The following is a 19,380-nucleotide window of genomic DNA, read 5'->3' as shown; positions in this document are numbered from 1 at the left end:
AATAGGTAGGAAACTATGGTAGATTACATGGGGGAAGACAAAACCTAAATATTAATTTTGGAATACATTTCTGGAAGAAAACATATTTTACTAAAGTACATCCTTCTATCTAGGTACCTCTCCCACACTTAAATAAAAGGCAAAACACGAGACAACACGAAACTTAAAACTAGTCAGTGGTGTTTCCATTGCTAAAAAGAAAGAACAGTTAACGAAGCCGGTATAAAGCCAGTCATCTTTCCTTCTCCCACCATAAAGCTATTTCATCCTGTGCATCTCATTTCTCCACAGTCCTCACCTGCTGAGTGAAATGGGCAGGAGACCACATTGGGAATATGTCCGGGCATTATTTAATCTTTCTGAGTTTGAACTCCTTTGGAATACATCCAACAAAATATGCAAGGTAAAGTGGTGAAACACCTCTTAGAAATCACAGCATCAATGGAAAAAATGTGATGGTTAAATAACCATTTCAAAACTAGATCATAGCCTCTCCCGTAAGTTACTTACCAACTGGGGCTGCACTATGGAAATCCTGGCCTGCCTTTCAAATCCTGAGAGAATTAGCATTGTTTCTGAAAATCAACTTTTAAGTCCCACACACTATGCACTGACCTATCTATTGAAGAGATTCATGACTGTCACTGTCACCTTTTCAGGTCCTGGAGTCCACAGTGGCATTCTGTTCTCATGTAGCAAGCTCATGTGAAATTGACTCCAGTGAAAGTTAGAGATGTTGGAAAGGATATGAGAGGGAAAGAATAAGATTTGATCTTGATTTTCTTCTGTGTTTGTAGAGAACAGATACTGTCCCCAAGGGTGACATGTGAGGGTTAAGACTGCAAGGAAAGCAGTAGACAGCCAAAAGGGTTTTGCCTGCAACGTGTACACCACCTCTAAGCACAAAGAAAATGGGGCATCAGAAAAGCACTGATTTCATGCTTGTGTTCTCTGAAGGTGTTGAAGGCTTCTGCACACACTGGTGAGTCCCAAAGGGTCAGGAAACTCCATGAAATGCACCCTGGTTCCCTCCCCTTCTTCCCCTGACTGCTGCAGACAGTGATGGGGAGGAGATAAGGATTCAGTTTAAGAGCTCTTCCAGAGAGCACCTTCACATGCAGTTACATAGGAGATAGCGAAAGTAAGACAAGGACATTAAGAATTATTTTTTCCACATTACTTTTAGTTTCTTATGAATGCAGTAACTTTCATATAATATGACTAAATGTAGTTGTTGGATTTTTCTGCTGTCAAGTGCAGAATTTAACATTGTGAGTCAGATTACTGAAGTAGATCTATTCCATTGTTTACAACTGTTTGGGATATTCATTGGAAAAGGGCAAGTAACAGGTTGTTCCTGCAGCCTCTTGTATGACTACAGTCATGCAAGTTACAGCACCAGCAAACCAATGCTTATAGCCTTTCAGGGAGATGTTAATTTCAACATGCACTGACACAGCCTTGAAAAAGCCAACCACCACCAGATTTTACCCATTGCTGATATGCTGGTCTTTCAGAAGCTTGCCAGGTGGAAGGTGTGTTGAAATAGGCTAAATGCTTTCCACACTTACTGTCTGTGCTCAGCTTAACAGCAAAAAACTTGTGGCATCTGGAAGAAAACATTTTATTTTTTGAAAAAAGAGAACATAACAGTGTGAAATAATGCTAGACTGAGTAGTGAATCTCAGGATGTACTGAAATGACTGCAGATTCTTATCTGTGGAATGCATTTTAATCCTCGTCTCAGGTATGTGTTTTGGAAGACGCAAGTACCATATTCATTTTATTCCTCACACAGTTTATTACATTGACTTCTATATTTTTTTAGGTAAGAAAAACCTGCCCAAAAATGCAGCATACTAAAAACTCCATTTTTCTGAAACTACTGAGAAAGGAATTTTGGAAACATAGGATTTTAATTTTTGAACTGGACCTGATCTCTGTTGGTATTTTCTTATTGAGAATTTTTATTTCCTCTCTCATATTACAATTCTTATCCCTCATGGACTTTGACTGAAAATCATCACTTTTCACCTCCAACACCTAAATTCAATCACAGAAAGATCTGCATAGCCAGTAGTTGGAACTAAGCCCTGTGAACCTGTGATGTACTGAACAGTTCGTTCTCATTTTCATAACAGATTAAATCTCTCATGAACTTTCTACTCCAGAAAACTTCCATATTCCACCACTGTGGTTGGTACCATCCTAAAAATATTCCAGACTGTAATCACTGTTTAAATATATTTTAGTGCTCTTCAGTTTAATTCCTGCACAAAATATGACAAAATCAAAAATATTTTGAACAGTGTTCCCTTGACCTTGAAATCAGGTACTTCTAATTAATTTAGATTAAAATCAGCAAATATTTTCCACCAGTCACAAGGCAGTGCAGGAATCAGAATTTGAGAGCAAGGAACCATGAAGGAGAAATATGAAGGGAACAGAATTTCCTTATGCTGGTGTTGCTCAGGAAAAAATACACCTCAGTCACTGTGGTGGATTTGTACCCCTGATTGAATCAAGGAAATACAAACAGATCCTTTTGTGCAAACAGCACGAAGTGCTGCACAAGAAGCATTTGCTACAGGTGGCAATAGTCTTTAATTTTCCAGGGTGTTGAAGACTAATGGATTTTGCCAGAGTATAAGGCGTGGGAAGGGCTTTTTAATGGTGCTAAAACTTTGGAGGACACTAAGAAGGGCTACAGATTAGCTGTTAAAGTTTGTCTAGAATGGGTTTGCTCTGAAGGTTGTTATCTGCACTCAGCAAACAGGGAGCAGAGATCCCTGACCTCGCAGACCAAGGAGACACTTACAGCATGCAGTCTGAAAAGAGAAAAAAGGCCCTCAAGTTCTGTTCTTGCTCTAGGAAGATTGTACTGTTTATTTTCTTCACTTCTTCACCCAATTATTTTAGCATCAACTGTTTTGAATGTGCCCTCCAGAACAGGCATATTTCCACTTTAACTTACCCTGTGTTTTACAAAGGGTGGTTTAGATCTGACTAACAGCAAGCACTTTCCATGAAAACCTGCTGTGATTCTCAAAATGAGCAGTCGAGGCACCCTAGCAAGTGTCCAGCTCTATGAAGCATTGCTTGAGGCTGTCCAGGAAGGAGCAGAGCTTCTTCTATAGCAGCAGGCTGGTGTGAGAGCTGTCGATGCTGGGGGGATCAAGGGAAATCACGTCTTCCAACAACGAGCAATAGCTGGGAAAGCCTCCAGCATCTGGCAAGATAAATGCAAGCAGGTTTGGACTCTGATGGGTCTCAGTGGGGCTTTAATAAATGAGAATTACTGAAAAATTGCCAGGTTTGATATAAATTAACTAAAATGTCAAAAGTGAGGTTTTCTAATACTCACAAAAGAAACACCAAATGACCAGTTTTTATAATGTACCCAAGAAATTGTCCCCTATGTGTTAAATATAGGATCTTTTAAGGCATCCTGAACTACACACCTGTCTTTCTACATTGTATCAAGATCATGCCAATTTTTCATTTGCAAACACACATAATAATGTTATTTGTGTCTTGCAGACAATAGAAGAGGGAAAACAAGCCAACTGTGTCACCTGGTGTTGGGCTGTATTCCTACTGACCAATTCCTGCTGGATTTTGGGGGTTTCATTCTGTGCCCTGTTGCTGTCTTTCAGCTCAGGGGCTGGTTATCCTTAGATCTTACTGAGTTCTTTCCTGAACTCACTTCTGAGTTCTTTCAAAGTGTTTTTATGTTCTTGATTACGTGAGTCTGTGTGTCTGTGTGTGCACTCACACACACACATCTCTATGTATAGCTTCTACATAAATAGATGCATAAATACATGTGTAACCATATTCCATGACAGATTATTTTTACGTAGACATATGAACGTACTCACGTATTTTATTATTTTACCCTGGGATGAATCAGACACTTATAGTTCATTTTTCTGGATCCAAGAAAATCAGATTTTAAAAGTGATTTCAGCACACCCCTCAGAATACTGCATCATTAATACCCTCTGTTGTCCTGAAAGTCTAATATGGCAGTTCATCTGCCTTCCGGGCTCATTCCCACTTGTGATGTAAGAGTGTTGAACACAACCAAATGTGTTGGTTTACATTTGTAAATTATACACACACAGCAAGTGAAAAAACTCTCGTAGCAGGTGGAGTCACCATCTATTCTCAGGTGCCTTCAGATGATGGACTTTATACCATAAGCATCACAGGTTGCACCCAAAACTGGTATTTTTTATCTTGGGTGTGACCAGATGTGAAGCACTGGCTGACAAGAATCCTGGCTTTGCCAAGAGAGGTCTCAGGGAGGCAGTGCTGTCCACTGACATGGCCTCTGCCCCGTGGTCCTTGAGACCACAGCCAGCGTGGGGTCAGGAGCAGCTCTGTGTGGGCGACAGCTCCAGCTCTGCACTCAGGCTTCAAACTCAGCTTCTTCCATGGGAGGACACAGCCATGCGAACACACAATTTGAGTGCGAGAATGAGAATGAACTGTGTGGGGATAAAGTCCTCCACAAACTCCTCAAGAGAACATAGAATTTACTTAAGTTAATACTCTGCAGTCACTACTTAAGATGTTGGACTAATGAGTAGCAACTTCATGCATGTCAAGTGTGGATGCTCTGGGGAATACAGGGAAATAAGATGGCTTTGAATGCCTGAGTAGCGAAAAGTTAAAAAGCAGATAATTTTTTAAAATTAGCATATGAATTCATGCAGAGCTGAGCTGAGAAGTGTGATACAGCCAGGCACAGGCATTGAAAAAGCAGAATCAGCTCCATCTCTCCCATTTTATCAACAGCAGCAAAGCCACAGTTATCTGTATTTCACGTTGTTAAATTACTCTAGTGCTCTGTTTTTGTCCTGTATTTTATTTCAGAATGAAATGAAGCTCAGCTTCCTTTAACTCATTTCATCAAAAGGGGTTCAATCTCTTTTTAAAATTTTATTGTATATGCTCGATCAGCAAACAAAATTAACACATAAAAATTATTCAAACTTATACATATTAAATTTTAAAGCATTTAAATCACCACCTGGAAAGCTTTCAAAGGTCAAACTATTAATTTCTCCAGAGTTCTGATTTCATTAAATGAAAAAAATAAATTATAATGGCAATAACAGATTTAAATGTTTTTTATTAAAAGAGATAGAAATAAGAATGTCAGTAGCTGGGAGGGCCAAATACATTGTCATCAAAAATATCAACTCTGTATAGAGAAAAATTTCCTCTGCAGAAGGTAGCCATGCCTGGATGAAAACACTGCAGTCTTTGCTTACTGAAAATGTTAGGCTTCTTTGAACACACAGGGAAGTACACAAGCACCATTTAGCTGACACAGGAGGACCACAGGAATTATTCATGGGATAATTAACAACCTTCCATAGAACTGATTACAGGACAGTGAGCTAATGAAAGCAAAAATAAATAGACAAACAGAAGTAAATGCACAACAATCCAGAATAGCACCACGGGAAAAAAAAATAAAGGTGAAAGAAAAAGATTATTGATTTAGAAACTTATGTTGCACCTCTCTTTTGCATTTGAGTTTCAGATGTCTTCCAAAATATACTCGTGATTTAATGCATAATAGGTTTGACATGAAATTACAGTGACTGCTGATGCAAATGAGGTAATTGTGCACGCCAATTATGTGTAATATGCCTGTTTCCTTGTTTAAATAAGCAATTACAGAATTTATAGAGACAAGCATGTTAACTAGGAATGCATATTAGGCACAAAATTATCACCACTTAATTCAGAAAATCAGGCAAAGTCGAATTTAGCTGGGGGAATGGTTATGAATCTTGGCATTTTTCCTAGGAATAAAATTCTAGTTTCATTATATGAATTTCTTGCATTTATACCAGCCTATGCCCCAAAGTGATTTAGAAAATAAATAAGCTCGGTAAAATTAGACACAATGCCTAGCTAAGTGTATTCTCATTCTCATTACCTTGCCACTCCTGAAATTTTCACGCAAATCTTGTGGAAGCAGAGTTATCTGTAAAGAACTTTTATTTTTCTACTAAACGGTGGTTGCACCACTGGGACAGTAAACAGTCCCACATATTGCCCAGCAGAGGAGGGAGTGAAGAGCCAAAACCCTACAACCAAATTTTTAGCCAGAGCAATGCCTGATGCTTTTTACCCCTGGATGTTTGGCATCTTTAAATTGCCATTTCGATGCCCAGTCTGAGATATGCTGTCAGGCAACCCCACAACATCATTCACAGAGTGGTGATGACTCCTGGATCATCCAGAGTCCTTCTGAGTGCTTTGGCCATTGGCTGATCCAGATAGATTCATTGGTGATTTCTAAGTCTCAAAATGTCACACATATCTAAAAACTCAATTCTCTTACAGTATTTGTTGCAAATGAAGCCACAATATGCATTTGTCAAGTTGAAAAACAAAAGCTTGTATTTAATGGCTCCTCATGGTGGTGGTTTTTTTTTGGCATTTTTTTGGTTTTTTTTGTGTAGTCTCAATTCAAATTAGGTGTTGATTATTACAGTACAAAGATATCAATATAAAGAGAAAATTCAGAAAAACTTATTTTATACTTTATAACCTATTTCTAGATAATTTTTTTTAAAATGGGTGTTTCACATTCTTTGAAAATTACAAACAAGATATTTTATAAACATTTATATCTATTCCAAATTATAAAATCAATAATGTAGTACTCTTTAAAGAACCCTCAAATGAAGGCCACAGAACTGGCAAAATATCTCTTCGAGACCCAATATCACAAGTTGGTTTTTTCTCCACTGAGGATAAATCGTTCCTTTCAATTGAGCTGTTTGCATGTGTAAGACTATGTGTGCCAGTCATGAGGATCAACCAAGTATTTCGGAAATTGCCTGGAGGTCCAGATTATATCTGAATTAATTCAGCTACTGGAAGTTCATTTTTTTTTGTGTTTGTAAAACCAAGAGAATATGTTGGCAAAAACCAAGTCTCTGGAATCTCTAACAAAGTGTATGGATTTGGGATCAAACCTTTACCCCCATGGAAAGCTCAGCGGAAACCTGAAGTATATCACCTATGGTGTCCTTCTTTTGGCCCCTGGTGTTGACACCATAAACTCCAGCATATCAGCACCAGAGGTTCATGTTGCATAATTATATTTTTAATACTGGTGGGCTTGCAAAGATGTGGAAACAATTTAGTTCTCTCCTTTAAACAAAACAAAGAAAACCAAAACAAAGTCCTAAAACTCCCTATCATCCCCTTTTCCTTCTCCTCATGTCCCTTCCCCTGTCCTCCAAGGAAAACATGGTGGATCTGATCAATGTAAATTCTAATTTCATTTGTATGCAAAGAAGTCACCCTGTCTACAATTGGATCAGAAAATTCTAATCATCTGTTTTGAGTTATTCCAAGAGTCAATTTTATTCATTCAAATTCATATTTAACATCAATTCCCTCTCTGTGTGGCAAGATTTAAGACTTTATCATTTCCGCCTGTCTGTTTACTACAGAATTCTGATTAACCTACTTACGGTAAACCCACAGCAATTGTTTGCAGCCTCTGTCAAGCCCCAGTATTCCTGTGTCCACTTCAAGTTAGCAAAAGGTTTCAGTGTGTAAAAGCTTCTCTGTGATTTTTTCCAGGTTTGTGAGTTTCCCTTTCCTGACAAACTTTTTTGCATAGACTTAAAAGATTTTAGTATAAAAATCTTCCTGCAAAAAATGGAAACAGGACAGAAATCTTTTTTATGGGTAACTGCCATTTTTTTACTTTTCTTGTAGAAAAAATATGAAATCTACTTTTTTTTTTTTTTAAGTGCTTTGCATTGTTGTGGTTTTCACAAAGACAGAAATGTTTCAAATCAGTAAGATCTGATTTCAGGTCAACTTTCTGAATACTTGTAAAATGTCACTCTGGTAAGTGTGTATATACAATATATAGTGTTTGGGTTTTTCTTTTGGCAGCTTTTCTGGACTTGGGTTTTGGCTGGAGAAGTTCAGACATCTATGTTTACCCAGAAGTGCTGCCTTCATAAAAATATGCAAGAATAACATGTAAAAATCTGTGTCTCGCTTTTTGAAGAGCTATGATTGGTGTTGTTTTTATCTATGTCATATATTTTAATTGTTTCTATATTTCTAGAAAGTACAATTTAGTGTAACAGACCAGGAACAACTGAAATATTTAGTGAAATACGTCTCAGTCTCATGAGGTTTTAAAAACCCCAGACTTCTATTTTACATACTATTGGCTGATTTAGAATTATGTTGATTCATGTCAGTCTTGTGGTGTTTTACAACTTCTTTCATCTGGTCTCAAGTGAACCCATATATGTAAAAATTTATGAACATAAGGTTGGAAAGAAAAGTTAACGCTGTGCATTCCATCTTACCTCTGGTTTATATTTTGAACTAAGAAATTTCAACCAACTGTAACCTGAACTGTTTCCCTTTGTTTCAGCCATGGTATCAAAATGCAACTTTTTCAGAAGATTAAAACTATGATGAAAATTCAACACCAGAACTTTAAACTTTTTTTTTATACATATTTTTTTATGCATTGTCATGAAGAGTGGATTACATAATAATACTATGTATTTTTTAAGTCTATACTGGAATTCAATATTTGTATTTTATGACTATGGGTTTAATTATGATTTTTTTATATATGTGTTTTATTTATTAAAATTTTGTTTCGTTGTTTTCTTTCTTGTGTTGAGTAAAGGTGAATTTCTAGTATAAAGTCCTCACATCTACCCACCAAGACTTTCTAAGGAGTCCCATCTCATATTCATCCAAAGTTTGGGGTCCCTGAAAAATGATTCTGTCCCAATACTCAACAGATGGTGCTGGACACTTTGGGAGTTTTCCATCCTGCCTACCATTATCTTAGTCCTGATGCCTTAAGCTTTAGCTTTCATATTTGTAGATTCTATGTTGCCTAGGGATGTAGTTCTGAGCCTCATATTAAGTGCTAGTAAGCTCTCTTCACAGGGTAGGTAGACAAAACAAATCCTTTTTCTGCTGAGAACCACAGACAAGTTTCAGGTCCAAAAGTATAAACAACGGGTGAACTGAAGGGAGAAACAAGAAGGATGACACCTCACAACCTGAAGCTGTAATTGGAAAATTAAACCCCAATATGCAAATGGACCAAAACTGATAAAAATTTAAGACCTTGTGACCAGTCAGCCATTGGTGTGTGGCGATTTGTAGTGGACTCTGGGTGAAGCCTTGGTCAGGCTCCTGTCCTGGCCAAGGTAGATCCTGAAGGCCTTTCAATATATACCTACTTTATTCTCTAGCTCTGTCCAGTGTCTGTTTCAGGTCTGCCTTCCAGGCATCAGTCCAATGTAGCAGAATGGGATATAATGGCCTGGGGAGAGTCTGGGTTCTTTGCAACTGGAAGACTTTGTAGTGGCAAAGAAAGCAAGGTGATAAGTGGATATTTAATGATACTCCCTGGTGCTGAACAAATGGCTGCCCATCATCAGCTAGCTAAATATGTTTCTACTCCCTCAGGTCCCAATTTGTCTGTAGTTCTGAAAAACTGTATCAGAATCTCGATTTTCCGAAGGTACTTGTTGGGTTACTCTTAGCTGATTTGTGCTCCAAGTAGCACTGAAGATTTTAAACAGGTCTGGAGGGAAGAGCAGCTCAGGTGTGGAGGCTAAGTCAAGGGAACTATTTATATATTCCATAGGTGATCCTACAGTAAAGAGGACGGAGATGCCATCCATCTCTCTGGAGATGTGGCAATCCTCTGCCTTCAAGGAAGATAAGTTTGCATTCAGGAATGAGGTCCATGGTTCATCTTTTGTCATCTGAACCAATAATAAGAACAAAATGTTCTTGTGCCTTTTAATGACTGACCACACTGAAGATTGCCTAAATCTAGAAGAGCAAGGATAGAAGAATACTCAAAGCAATGTGGTATCTTAGGCCACTGTGTCTAGGGAGAGTCTTTGTCCATTTTTTCACAAATGCCTCTTTTGGGGGGGCTGGAGGGGGACTTTTTAGCCTGGAAATTTTTTTGCTTTGTTATCCTCTGATCCAGCTTCAGTGTCTAGTGACTGCTAAGGAGAACCTTCAGTACAAAACTAACTAGAAAGGAGCAAAAAACAATATGCTTAAATGGGTAAATCTGCTCAAAGAAGGAAGGAGAAATACAGTCTCTACAGTCTTTTAGACTAGTAGAAGCTTGGGTTTTTTTCTCATCAGCTCCCATTTTATTTTCTCTTTGAGTTGTTTTAAAAAGGAAGCAAGGGCTCTTCTCAGAATTGCAGCAAATATAATCAAATTTCAAATGTTTTTTCAAACAAACAAACCATAGAAAAGTTGAGGAAGGGGAAATATAAGCAAAGATTTCAAAATGCTCTTGTACAGAGAAACACATGTTTTGAGTTAAGTTGAGCTCATTTCTGGTAACAATATTAATTTTCTGATGGCCATGACCAGCAGGCATATGGAGAATGGAGGATGGTGGTCTTTATCAAGTTAGATCTAAAGAGGAAGAACATGTATTTAAGGTCTTTTTTTTTTTTCCTTGGTATTTTTTTAAGAAAGAAATCTGGAAAGGGCAAGTAGCGGGCTCATGGAAAGATCATATTTTTTGGATCTGGAAAGAAGGATTCTGCTTTTGGTAAAGAACATCTTTTCAAGATTATAATTTCTATTTACTTCTGTTTAAAATGTGATACTGGTATGGAAAATCAGGCTGAAAATTTGTATCTGCTTTTCCCAAAAATTTTCTCTTTTGATTTGGTGTTTGGGTCTGACAGAGTTCACTGTGCACATGAAAGAAAGCAAAGTATGCTACCTTGATATTCAATAAATACTTCTATTCCATGATTTTCCTTTCTGAAACCCATTCAGCTACAGAGAATTTAATGACTCCATGGATAACTGCAAGGAGATACTGTCTGACCCAACTCTTTGCTCAATCCCAGTCCCTTGCAGTAGAAGGTATTTCAGTGATGTGGAGTAGTCATAAAAACTAGTTGTGGAGATTCTAACTAAAAAGAGCTTCCTGGGATCACACGCTCACAAAAGGTTGGAATGTCACATGTCTATCAGTTTGCATTGCCAATTAAAAGCACTTCTAAAGCTAGCTAAGAAGCACTTCAAAATCCTATCTTTAAGAGATTTAGATGCAATAAATACAGGCTTCCCACCTTTACTGCTCCTCTGCCCCTCTCCCGTATAAACCCATTTATGTTTTTTTATCTGAGTGGCTTTCAGAGCAGAGGCTTTCTTGGTTCACTTATGTGACAAGAGGACCTAAGTTCACAGATAAGGAAGGGTGAGGCTGAATGCTGTGTGTTTCAGCACAGGCATTGATACCCTGCTCTTCTGCATGAGTGGAAAGCAATACTATAATGGAATTGCTTCTGTTTTGTCTTTGATGTAAATTGTGCCCTTTGGTGCAAGCCTGCAAAGTGGAATTTTTCTGTTTTTCTCTCCATCCATCAGTTATCAGCCATGAAACTATGAAAGACAGTATTTTCATCAAAGAAACCCACCTTATGCTGCAAGGAGAGCTGAGGTCCCAGTACAGGTGAAGAGGACACCAGGCACTGCTGAACCAACTGATCCTCCAGCTGGCATACCTGGAAAGGCCAAAGGAAAGATGTAAGAATTGTAGCATGCAACCTCCTCCTCTCTGGTTGGCTAAGAAGAAAAGTAAGACTATCCCAGCCAAAACCAGGACAGTAGCTTGTGGCTTGTTGGGTTACACAAGTGTGTTTGAGAGTTGTTGGTGAATTAGGGCTTACTATATGAGATTTTTGAATCACCTTCTGAACCCATGTTTCTCAACATTCATAGCACTCCTTGGAAAAGGTTTTAGGCACTTAACAATGCAAGTTGTTGGAAGAGAAGTATCTGACCTGCTTAGCTGATAGCCAGTTGTTGAGTTTATAACCAGTATGGCTGTCCTTCCACTTATTCTGTTCCAGGCCGAAGGATCCTAGGCCACATAATTCTTTCTCAGGTGAGAGCTGCTTCATACCTTTTACCTCTGTTGCCTTTCACTTTTCTAGATGTATTTTATGCTTCTAGGCTGGAAAAACAAACCTGCAGGCAGTTTTTGAGCCACTATTACATCATTAAGCTTTACAATGCTATTATAATATATTCTGGTTTTCTCTTTTTTACCACAGTAATTCCAAGAATTCTTCAGAACAAGAAAATAAAGCGTACCCATACAACTACATCAGAAAAAGGTAGATAGATCATCAGTTTGTCTTGACAGGATGTTTGTGTTATGATTCAACAAATCAAATCGCTGCTTTATATCACATTATCATCTGGCTTTGGAAAAAAAAGAAGCAAGAAAACAAAAACCAAACCCAGACAACCAACCCCAGACAGATAACCAAAACTAATAGACTTTAATGTTTTCTATGTGATTCTGCATTGTTTAAATATCACTTGTTTCAAGAACTTCAGATTTGTTTTGAAATAGTTCCTGCTTGCACAATTATACTGGCTTTTTAAGCCAAGAAAAATACATCTTCATTCTGATGTCATGCTCAGGTGGCACCTACCTCTCCCTCCTTCTGTGGATGAGACTGGACTCTGATACCGGTTTTTACCTTGCTGCACTGAACAGCCAGACTTTCTGCAATAACTATATGCACTTTCCAGTGTGTCAATGGAAAAAAGAAATTCCATGTACTCAGTGAGAACTTTGCTACGAATTTCTTTGAGAGCAAGGTTGGTGTGCCCTCATAAAGATTTCATAATTATTTGATTTGCATTCAGCACAAGTGGAAAAATTATATTTTAATGACAGAGCTGAACACAACTTTAGGATGTGTGCTATCACAGTAATGAGCTACATGCTTTTAAAGCAGATATTTAACAAAGCCATGTTATTTCCCGGCAGCTCAGTGCTTATCTCATTTGGCTTCCTTGACAATTTCCTGATTTTAGATGCCTTGTAAAACAATTGATTTTTTTTTTTTTTTCAGAGAGCCCTTTCACTCAGTGTCTCTTAAGGAAAGACCTTATACAGAGAAAAAAAAAATCAGTGAATTCTTTTATTCTCTACTGATTACAAAAATAAAATTTAATCTTCAAAGCTAAGAAGTATGAAACATACCAATCAGCTCATTAGCTAAAGATTGCCATGAGACTGATTTGAATTAAATAAATATAACGAACCTATTTACAGGACAGATCATATGCATGTGTTTAGTATTCCAATAATTTCATTTTTCATAATAGTGTGTCTTCAAGAACTTTGAGCCTGATTTATTAGGTAAACAAAGTTGGATTGATGCTGCTGTGATACAGACCTATGCCTCTTAGTCACCTCTTTTTTCTCAATCCTACTTGCCAGATTCAGCTACAGTTTGACTGAAAGTAAAAGACTGATAAATATTCAGTGTTCACAAACATTAAAGAAGCAGTCATCAAGGGATAGGGCAGACTCTGGGACAGGCCAATTCATTCAACCTTCATAGCCATGAAAGGGTCCCCATAGGCAAAGAATGCAGAGTCCTTTTGTTACAGTAGAGTTCTTTTGCTCTACTTCAGCAGTAAAACACCAATTTGAGCTTTGCATAGCTGTTTTAGAACAAAAGATCACATAATAATTTGGAAGGATATAATTTTTGCTTATGACTGCACCTCATAGATCAAATCAGCTTAGTAGCACATGCTCTGGTTTCAGGTAGGGCAGTTACAACACCTGTGACATGACACCAGGTCACTTTTAGGCTTCAAGCAGAAAATGAATTCAAAATTCATCCACTTTTCTGGACTGACTTCAGACAGAGTTCCAAGTGGCCATTTCAAGCACTCAGGTGGACATTTTTGGGGATGGTTATCAGTCTTGCAAGTTCACAAAAGAATTATAAAAATAACAGCACTCGAAAACTAGTGGGTATTTATGGTAAGAAGACAGGTCTGAAGACAGAGGGCACCTGAGAGCCATTTTCTTCTTCATCACTATAATGTTTCCTCCATCTTTGTATTTTCTACACTTCAACTATATTTTCTATTTATGCTGTTTGATGTAATAACTAGTGCTTCTCCCTTATTTATTTTCAACAAAGTTTATGCGCTGGAGCTCTTGCAGTAGAGTGGGAGCAAGAGGGAGGGCTTGCAAATCCAAGGAGAAGAGTAGAAGATCCTCATGTGGCATGAGCCATCCTTTGGTGGTGCCTGTCTTTCTTCATGGGATATGGGGGTTTCTGGCTTTCTTACGTGGAATGAATCTGGGTGTAGGTGTTTGCTTGTCACTCTACACAGGGCAGCTGTTATCTTGGTCGAAAACTGTCATACAAACATGTCTAATTTTCATTGATTTGAGGAGCTGACATGGTCATCATGATGATGTGTAGCTGCAAAAGTATCCTGAAGTAAAGAGAACAAGAAAGTGATCACAGTAGGCAGAGAGGCACACAGATGAGGAACTCATTCATTGTTGTTTCTTTCTATCACCAGGGAAAAAAATATAACTAAAGCCTCATGTGAGATCAAATGAACTAAATAAAATAAAAAAGACCCAACCAGTGATGATTTAGACATCAAGAGGCTGGTTCTCCAGTCCCCTCACCTTCTGCAGTGACCTGTGCTCAGCCAGGATGAGTGAAGTGTGGGTTGAAAGGCAACTGCTCTCATGGGGGAGCCCTGCACATGGATGTATTCTCTCACAAAATACAGAGCACTGAAAAATCCAGCTCTGTTCTTTTAGCATGGCAGTCGTTACCCGCCTTTTCTAGTGTAATGCCCGCAGTGGTCCTTGAATCTGTGGACTGACATATGGAGAAAGAGAGCTAGACTAATCCAACTAACCCAACTTTTAGTACTCCAGGATCAGATAGTCAAGAGCAGTATAAACATAGCAACCTAGGATATCACAAGCTGGATGAAAAAAATTGTATTTTATGGAATCAGCAGATGATAAAAGACATTTCTCCTCAGAGCCTCAGAGCAGAGATGTAGTAATTTTAAATATATGTGTAAAAGAATAAAGACCATAATTGTTAAGTACATTTCTTCATGCACTCTAGAGTAAGTTTCCATTCAAGCTATACAGTGGCATTGTCTTAATAGTTCAGTATTTGAAATTACACACATATAATTCCAGGAAAGAAAGACAGTCTGAATGTGTCTCAGGAATAGATAATAGATTTTTGGAGGACTATTGAGATTACTGAATCAAATTGTAGCTGAAGAGATTAATAAAAAACCTCAATACAGACAAAGTCGAATTGGAGAAACTGTTTGAATGACCCAGAGGATATATGTGTCCTGACATCTAGTGAAGTTGAGAGCATTTGGGACAGGTCCATGCTGCAATCCAAAGGTAAAGCCGTGTGCCCAAGTCACACAGCAGAGGAGTCAGAATGATTAGGTTGGAAGAGACCTCTGAGATCATCAAGTCCAACCCAACCCTAACCTCAACTAAACCATGGCACCAAGTGCCACATCTAGTCTTTTCTTAAACACATCCAGGTGGTGAATCCATCACCTCCCCACGCAGACCATTCCAATACTTTATTACACTTTCTGTAGAAAACTTTTTCCTGATATCTAGTCTATATTTCCCTTGGCACAGCTGAAGACTGTGTCCTCTTGTTCTGTCAGTTGCTGCCTGAAGAAAGAGACCAACCCCCACCTGACTACAACCACCTTTCAGGAAGCTGTAGAGAGTGATAAGGTCACCTATAAGTCTTCTCTTTTCCAGGCTAAACAACCCCAGCTCCCTCAGTCGTTCCTCAAAGGGCTTGTGCTCCAAGCCCCTCACCAGCCTCACTGCCTCCTCTGGACACACTCAAGCATCTCAGCGTCCTTCCTAAACTGAGCGGCCCAGAACTGGACACAGCACTCAAGGTGTGGCCTCACCATCACTGAGTACTCCCTGCTCCTGCTGGTCACACTATTCCTGATCCAGGCCAGGATGCAGTTGGCCTTCTTGGCCACCAAGGCACACTGCTGGCTCATGTTCAGCTGCTGTCACCAGTACCGCCAGGTCTCTTTCTGCCTGGGCACTGTCCAGCCAAACCATCCCCAGCCTATAAAATTGCAGGGGGTTATTGTGGCCAAAATGCAGGACTTGGCACTTGGACTTACTAAACTTCATCCTACTGGACTTTGCCCACCCATCCAACTGTTCCAGATCTCTCTGCAGAGCCATCCTATCTTCCAACAGATCAACAGAGGCTCCCAGCTTGGTGTCATCTGCAAATTTACTAATGAAATATTCAGTACCCTCATCCATGTTGTCAATAAAAATATTAAACAAAACTGGCCTCAGCACAGCCCCCTGAGGAATACCACTGGTGCCTGGCTGCCAGCTGGATGCAGCACTGTTCACCACCACTCTCTGCACCCAGCCATCAAGCCAGTTCTTAACCCAGCAAAGAGTGCTGCTGTCTAAGCCACAGGCTGCCAGCTTATCCAGCAGTATACTGTGGGAGACAGTGTCAAAGGCTTTGCTGAAGTCCAAATAGACAACATCCACAGCCTTCCCTGCATCCACCAAGCGGGTCACCTGGTTGTAAAAGAAGATCAGGTTGGTCAAACATGACGTATCCCTCCTAAACCCATGCTGGCTGGGTCTGATACCCTGGCCGTATTGTAAGTACTGCATAATAGCTCCCAATATAAACTGCTCTGTTATCTTATCTGGTACTGAGGTCAGGCTAACTGGCCTATAATTACCAGGATCCTCCTTTCTACCCTTTTAATGAATGAAAATCACATTGGCCAGTTTCCAGTCATCCAGAACCTCAGTAGGGAGCCAGGACTGCTGGTAAATGATGGAGAGTGGCTTTGCAAGCTCATCTGCAAGCTCCCTCATCACCCCGGGATGGATCCCATCTGGGCCCATAGATTTGTAGACACTCAAGCAGCTCAATATTTCTCTGACTGCCTCCTCCTGGATAACAGGAGAACCACTCTGTTCCCTGACACTGTCCACCAATGCACTGTGACAATTATCCTGAGGACAAGCCATTTTCCCATTAAAGATTGAAACAAAGAAGGCGTTAAGCACTTCTGCCTTCTCCTTATCTGCAGTTCCCTCCTCCATCCAATAGATAACAAAGGTTGGTCTCATCCTTCCTTTCACCATTAACATATTTGTAAAAGGATTTTTTATTATCCTTTACAGAAGTTGCCAAATTAAGCTCAAATTGAGCTTTGCCCTCCCTAATTTTATTCCTACATGCCCTAGTGACCCCCCTAAATGCCTTCTGAGAAACCTGACTCTCCTTCCAAAGATGATACATCCTTTTTTTATTCCTAAGTTCTATCAAAATCTCGTTACCCATCCAGGCTGGACATTTGCCTTGTCGACTCGTCTTTTGGCACACAGGGACAGCCTGTTCCTGTGCCCTCAAGATCTCTGTTTTGGAGCATGCCCACCTTTCCCAGACTCCTTTGTTTTTAAAAACTATTTCCCAAGGAACTCTCTGGACAAGCCTCCTGAAAAGGTCAAAGTCTGCTCTCCAAAAGTCCAATATAAAAGTCTTGTTGATACTCCTCCTAACTTCACCAAATATTGAGAACTCTACAATTTCATGATCACTATCCCCCAAGTGGCCTCCAACTACCACATCTCCTACCAGCCCATCTCTATTTGTAAACAACAGGTCTAACATAGCCCTACCCCTGGTGGGCTCATTCACCAGCTGCAACAAGAAGTTGTCCTCAATACATTCTAAGAACTTCCTGGACTGCCTCTTTTCTGCTATATTAAATTTCCAGCAGATGTCTGGTAGGTTAAAGCCACCTACAAGAACAATAGCTGGTGTTCCTGAAACACTTTCCAGCTGTTTACGGAATAGGTTATCCACCTCTTTTTCCTGGTTGGGTGGACGATAACAGATGATAATAGGATGTCAGCCTTATTGGCCTCCCCCTTAATTCTTACCCATAGGCATTCAACTTCGTCATCACTAGCTATAATATCCAACCCTTCTCCTTTTCCTGTGTCTTCTGAAGAGTTTGTAGCCATCCAGCACAGCGCTCTGGCCATGTGTGTTGTCCCACCATATTCCTGTGACAGTGACTACATCATAGTTCTGCTGCAGCACCAAGGCTTCAAGGTCTTCCTGCTTATTTATTACCCATGCTGCATGCATTAGTATACATGCACCTCAGTTAGGTAATGATTTCACCCCTAACTTAGGCTTATTACCCTTGGGCCTGCCCCCAGATAGTCCATCCCCTTCCCCCTTCAAGCCTAGTTTAAAGCCCTCTCAGTGAGTTCTGCCAGTTCGTAAGCTAAAAACCTACCACCCTTTTCAGAGAAATGAAACCCATCTGGTTCCAAGAGGCCAGGCACTGAAAAAGTTGCCCCATGATCAAAGAACCCAAAATTCTGCTAAAATAACACCAACCCTTGAGCCACTTGTTGATAGTGTGAGTTCTCCAATTCCTTTCATCATACTTTTCTGCCACAAAGGGGCTGAACAGAACACTAACTGTACTCCTGCCCTACCAACCACTTGACCCAATGCCCTGAAGTCCCTTTTTTATTGCCTTAGCACTTCTCTTCTCAATCTCATCACCACCAGCCTGGAGTATCAGCAGTGGGTAGTAATCAGAGGGCTGAATCAGCCCAGGAAATCTCTCACTAATATCCTGTATCCGAGCCCCAGGGAGGCAGCAGACCTCCCCGTGGAATGGGTCTGGTTGGCATATGAGACCCTCTGTTCCCCTCAGAAGGGAGTCACCCATGAGGACTACTCTTCTCTTTTTTTTTAATGTTAAAAGTAGCAATCTGTCTGATTGATGAGGCCTAACTGGGGAGGCTCAGTGAGCAGATCAATTTCTTCTATGTCATCTAGCTGACCCTCTAGATCCAGGGCCTCATACCTATTCTGAAGAGGAACCTGGGTAGGGGATGGGGGTTGGGGGAAATTACCATTACCTACCCGAGCAGGAACCCATTTCCACTCCCCTTCATCCACCGGGTGTCCTCCCATTGCCTGACAGTGGGAGGCATGAGAGTCCTTTGACTCTTGGTGGGCCCCTCTTAAGGACGGAAGGGGCAGAGCCCCACCAATCGCTTTCCCTTTCACTTTCCCTAATGCTCCTTAGTCTATCAACTTCCTCCCTAAGCTCAGCCACCAACAAAAGGAGATCATTCACTTGTCCAGACCACACGCAGACTTCTTCTGCAACTCCCCCTGATAAGGTTAAACACCCCTCACAGGAATGGGTCTGGACAGACACATCCTTCTTGGAGGATTCTGCCTGGCTACATACATTTTCACTAACTGCAGTTCTGGATCGTGTATAAACCACTACTAAGAAAAAAACCCCAAAAACTAACCAACAGAACTACAAACTAAAAGAAAAAAAAATCACCAGCCCTTTCTGCTCGCCCTGCCTGGGCGAACTGCCGCGCCCCGCCCCTGTCTGCGCACTCCAGGTCGC

The 19,380-nt window shown here is 40.0% G+C and overlaps 2 long non-coding RNA genes across 3 annotated transcripts in view; one reads left to right on the top strand and one right to left on the bottom strand.

Annotated features, from left to right (window-relative positions):
- Window positions 1-15,870, top strand: part of LOC136285388 (uncharacterized) — a 24,333-nt gene extending 8,463 nt beyond the window's left edge. Inside the window, exons 2-4 of the long non-coding RNA XR_010719440.1 lie at window positions 11,452-11,610; window positions 12,141-12,203; window positions 15,680-15,870. This is a non-coding gene — a long non-coding RNA (uncharacterized lncRNA). The remainder of the gene's footprint in view (window positions 1-11,451; window positions 11,611-12,140; window positions 12,204-15,679) is intronic.
- On the bottom strand, window positions 1,540-19,380 carry LOC136285387 (uncharacterized). 2 transcript variants are annotated; one of them, XR_010719439.1, is made up of 6 exons: window positions 18,876-19,380; window positions 12,528-14,343; window positions 11,868-12,040; window positions 11,502-11,588; window positions 2,975-3,229; window positions 1,540-1,609 (listed from the first exon to the last, which is right to left on the bottom strand). It is a non-coding gene; the product is annotated as an uncharacterized lncRNA (long non-coding RNA). The 2 variants fall into 2 exon arrangements; XR_010719438.1 differs by having other exon boundaries at window positions 1,609-3,229.

The sequence above is a fragment of the Chamaea fasciata genome, unplaced genomic scaffold, assembly GCF_029207755.1.
Source record: "Chamaea fasciata isolate MVZ Bird 193981 ecotype frontalis unplaced genomic scaffold, bChaFas1.0.hap1 SCAF_2, whole genome shotgun sequence".
Lineage (NCBI taxonomy): Eukaryota > Metazoa > Chordata > Aves > Passeriformes > Sylviidae > Chamaea > Chamaea fasciata.
This window is presented reverse-complemented; position numbering and strand designations above follow the sequence as displayed.